The following is a 5,129-nucleotide window of genomic DNA, read 5'->3' on the forward strand; positions in this document are numbered from 1 at the left end:
TGTGTGTGTGTGTGTGTGTGTGTGTGTGTGTGTGTGTGTGTGTGTGTGTGTTAGCAGTTCACTGGTGAAATTCTCACCTTCCATGCTGTTGATCCAGGTTTGATTCCCAGCCATTTTCAAGTGCACCTACGAGATGGATGGACACTGTGACGGCAGCAATGGGCTCAGGCAGGCACAATTGTAAGGGTAGACCAGGACCGTGCAGTATTTTGTTGTATTGTGCACAAGGTCACAATGGGTTGTAACCAGCACAACGGCACCTAACAACAACAGGAGCTACTAAAGCTATCTAGAGATAAATGATACATTTTTAAATTCTAAGAGATGCTAATAGGCTAATGTTTTTTTATTGTGATTCAGGTGAAGGTTTACAGAGCCCATCATCAGTAATTTATACGTATTTTATTTCAACCCAACCATTGCGCTCCTCTCACTTCATCACCACTTACCCCACCTCCTCCCTTTGACGCCCGTTCCCATTTCTCCTCCTTGACTCTGAACTTTCTCCTTGGGTAAATGCTGTCCATTCTATCTTAAGTCAGTTGATTATTCTCCTACAAAGATGAGTTCAGTTCCAACCTGAAGGGTGAGTTTTGAGGATACCACCAGTTTCTACTTAACCCGTAAACCTGGCCTTTTTTATGATGTTGGGTTCTGTTCCACATTTTCCTTCCGATTCCGGACCTGCGCGTGGGATCCTTTTCAGAGCAGGTGGTGGTCCAGGGAGAACCGCCTAGTTGTTCTCTCATCATGGTGGTGGAGACGGATGTCCACTGGCTTGTTTTCATGTGTCCTTTGATTTCCATCACCCGTTTTTTCTCCAGGCAGGGAGAAACCAATAGTTGCAACTTAGGTAACTGCTCTTAGCTCTTAAAACCCCAGTCACTACTCACTAAATGAGCATGTAGAATATTGTCTTTCTGGTAAAACTGGTATAATTGTGTTATACCGCATGTATGATGAACCGTATTTAGCCAGCTACCCTGATGTTCCCTGAGGCTATAGATCTGAGCCCCCAGGCACAGTGACCTCTCCCCTCAATATTTTTGGTTATGTCTATGAAATTTTCAAAATTGACTCCCTGCATGCTTTAACATATTCATGGGTATATTTTCAGCAAAGATAAATATACATAAACAAATACCTTCTGTATATTTATATCTATACACACACATACACACATATAGATACACATACACAGAAGGGGACACCCCTACTCTCCTGCCAGCACCTGCTCAGCTTGCATGTGTGCTGAAGCATCTACTCACAGACCATCACTGTTTCAGGAGTGTGTATATGAGGGGGTACCCACCAAAAATTGAAGTATGCATTTTTGTCCTGCTAGACAAGCATTGAGCAACTCACTCTGATTTAGTGCACCCAGTGGCACCACCTGGGAAGCTTCTCTCTTGTTATAGTAGATTTTTTTGTAAAAGCAGTTTTGCTCAAACCTCGTTTTTTGTGATGGCTGACTTAAGAGAACAGTGTGCAGCATGAAATTTTGTTTCCTGCCCAGGAAAAATGAAAAATGCCACAGAAACGGTTGTAATGTTGAACACAGCTTACACAAACAGTGCTATGGGAAAAACTCAAGTGTATGAGTGGTTTTCTCGTTTCAAAAAAGGTGAAATGTTGACTGATGACAAACCTTGTTCTGGACATTTGTCAACTTACTGAATGGATAAAAATGTTGACTCGTAGTGCATTTGGAGTTCATTCCACCAGGTCCGACTGTTAATCAAGCTTCCTATTTAGAGGTTTTGAAAAGATAGCATAACAGTGTGGTCAATGGGGGACTGGTTTTGCCACAACAGTGCATCTGCTCACGCAGCCATCTCAGTGCGCCATTTTTTGGCAAAAACCAGCATGCCTCTCATGCCCCCACGCACCTTACTCACCTGACCTCACTCTTCTTTTTGTTTCCACAAATGAAGAGGGACATGAAAGGACAGAGATTTGACAAAGTAGAAGAGGTGAAGAAAAAAACAAGGGAGGTGCTGTCAAATCCATCCAAACTTTGACAACTGTTTCCAAGAACGGAATTGCAGATTTTGACCAATGTATTAAATGTGATGGGGAGTACTTTAAAGGTGATAAAGTTTTTTGTAAAAAAATTAAATGCATAGCTTTGGGGGGGAAATTCCGGGGGTTTTTTTGGTGGGGGGTACTCCCTCATATACCTGTATTTACCTCTGTTTCCTTTAAGTCTTGCAAATGTCTCAGTGTCTTCCTTTGCCTCCATCATTTCCTCTAGCTCTCTCTTATTGTTTATTATCTTCCCATTCATCCAGGTTGACACTTGTCCCCTCTCTAGCCCATGATTTCCTTTCCCACCCATGCTGTGCTCTTCTTCGCCTGGTAACCATCAACGAATGTTTCTTTTAATGTGAAAACCTTTTCTTGACTTTATATAATCGTGGTCTCATACAGTGTTTGTCTCTTTTGTGATTAATTTCACTCAGCATCATGTCTTTCAGGTTCATCCATGTTGTGTGGTGTTTCACAGATTCGTCATTTTCCCTTAATTTTACGTAGCATTTCCTTTTATGTGTGTCAAAGGTAATTTACCCATTCTTCCTCGATTGCGTCTCTCTTTCTGCTATTGTGAAAAGTGTTGAAATGAACCTGGGGGTGCATATCTATTCATGCAGCGGCTCTTGTTCCCCTAGGATATGTACCGAGTGGAAGGATTCTGAGTCATATTGTATTTTTAACAGTTTTATTAGCACTTCATCCACATGTCATACCTTTCAATAATTCAGTCATATCAAGAAGAAATGGCCACAGTCAATTTTAGAGCATTTTTCCCTTGAACTCATTGCTTTTCATCTATATTTTTTTCTAATTATGGCTAAAATATACACAACAAAACATTCTCTGATTCCACAACTTGTACATGTATTATCCAGTGCCATTGATTAGACTCTTTGTGTTGTATAATCATTATTAAGATCCTTTTCCAAACTATTCCACCACCATTAGCATAAACTCAATGTACCCTGTGTTAGTCTGGGTTGACTAGAGAAACAAATTCATAGACACTCATATGTGTATAAGAAAGAGCTTTATATTACAAGAGCAATTGAATATTGATAAAACATCTGAGCTCAGTCCAGACCAAATTCCTAAGTCCTGTATTAGCCCATATGTCCAATGCCAATTTATAAATTCCCCTTCAGACTCACACAACACATGCAATGATGCTGAATGCAGGAAGAAAGGTCACAGGCCAGTAGGTGGAAAGTCTTGTGGATCCAGTGGCGGTGGAAGCATCTTAGCGCTGGCAGGGGTCTCCATGTGGCAACTTCAGCTCCAGAGCTCTAGCGTAGCTGCATGTGTCTTCTCAACAGGAATGTCTTGCAGGGAGTGAGTGTGTGACCTGCCTCCAGCGAGCTATTTATTTCTGTAGCAATCTGATTGACAGGCTAAACTTCACCCCTTCATTCTTAAGTCTTAAATTGACAGCAGGTTATGTAACTACCACACCCACCCCTAAGCAACAACCCTTCTTCCTTCACCCACGGTAACCATCATATTTCTTTTACATTTCAGCAAACTTCATGCCACTTTCCACAGTCACCGCATTGTTTTCACAGCCCACCAGCACTGTTTGAGGGTTCCAGCCTCACCAAATCTTCACCAGCATTTTTTTAACTTTGTTGTTAGTGCTAGTCATGGTAATAGTTCACTGCACTTTTGAGATGCATCTCTTAAATGGCTAAAGACCACTAGCATTTCTTCGTATGCCTGTTGGCCCCTGAATGACTTCTTCTGAAAATCTGTGTTTATTCTGATCAGTTCCCCTTTGTAGGAAACTTTTCTTTTCTCCTGAGCTGCTCTCAAGATTCTTTTCTTGCTTTCTATATTGGGAATTTTCCCTATGATACCTTGTCATGATTTTCTTATAGCATCTATTCTATTCGGGGTTCGGCATCATTATTTTCTCCTGTCTGATACTGTTAGGGAAGTTTCCTTCCAATTGTTCCTGAACTCTTTTCTCTGTGGACAGTTTATTTCTCCGTGTTCTGGAACATGAGTGCAGATTAAGTTATTCTTTTTGCTAGTGTTCCAAGAATTCTTAGGCTTTCTTTGGATTTTTCTGTTCTTTTTATTGGTTGTACCTCTCACAGCGTCCTCTCAAGAGATTTGCCTTCCAGGTCACTAATCCGACATTCCACTGCTTCCATTCTACTGTTGACTCTTTCAAAATGTTGTCTAATTCTTAAATCCTAGTATTAATCTTCTTCTTCTGGACATCTTTTTGGAGTTTTAAAAATGATTTCTCATTTTTCATATGAATCCTGTAGGTTTTCCTGAGTTTTTATAGCTTTCTCTGTGTGTTTGTGTAACTCGTAATTTTCTTCTCCACCTATTGAAAACACTGGAGAATTGTTTTTCTGATTTCCTTTCTCAATAGTTCAATGCCTTTTCTTCCTCAAAGGGGACCATCCTTTAGCGCTGCCGAAGTCACTCATTGGCATCATTCTATCTTGCTTTGTAGGAGCAGAAATTGTTGACTCTGAGACATTGCATTGTTTATTATTTCTATTTCTCTTTGTTAATCAATATTAATGAACTGGGTAGTGGCCAGTGTCTACTAGCTGTAGTTGTTGAAGGTGTAGGGGTGGCTAAGTAGTATTAGGACAGTTGACTCCAAGTTGGAGCAAGAAAGAAATAATATCAAACAAAAAAGCCCAAAGACACACATTGATGTCAAGACTGAGCTAACGGCCAAACAACCCGCCCTACCCAACTCCAGACACATAAACACTGAAACCAGAACCAACAAGTGCTTTCTCTTTCTGTCACCAGTGTGCATTGCCAAGGGCCCACCCTGGGTGCCTATGGTAGGACTGAAGCCTTGGGTGCACCAAGGTGAGAGTTGGTGACCAATCTAATCAACAGTGGATTATAGAGGTAGAGAAGACTCCACCCCTGTCGTCCTGTGTCTCTCCATTTGTGGTTGATCCAAACAACAAAAGAATAGGGTAAAACACAAAAACAACCCAAACATCAAAATCCCAAATCACTTGCGAGGGGTCTCGGGGAGGAGATGAGCCAGTCAGGGTGCGAGGTAACAATGATGAGAAATACAACTTTCCTCTAGTTCCTAAAGGTTTCCTCCCCGC

At 41.3% G+C, this 5,129-nt stretch overlaps 1 protein-coding gene across 2 annotated transcripts in view; it reads left to right on the forward strand.

Moving 5' to 3' along the window:
• The window catches only part of SMAD9 (SMAD family member 9), a 50,624-nt gene that overhangs the window by 471 nt on the left and 45,024 nt on the right, over nt 1–5,129 (forward strand). The window lies entirely within an intron of this gene.

This window comes from Echinops telfairi, unplaced genomic scaffold (assembly GCF_000313985.2).
Source record: "Echinops telfairi isolate 266 unplaced genomic scaffold, ASM31398v2 ScPeMD7_11;HRSCAF=52, whole genome shotgun sequence".
In the NCBI taxonomy this organism is placed as follows: domain Eukaryota; kingdom Metazoa; phylum Chordata; class Mammalia; order Afrosoricida; family Tenrecidae; genus Echinops; species Echinops telfairi.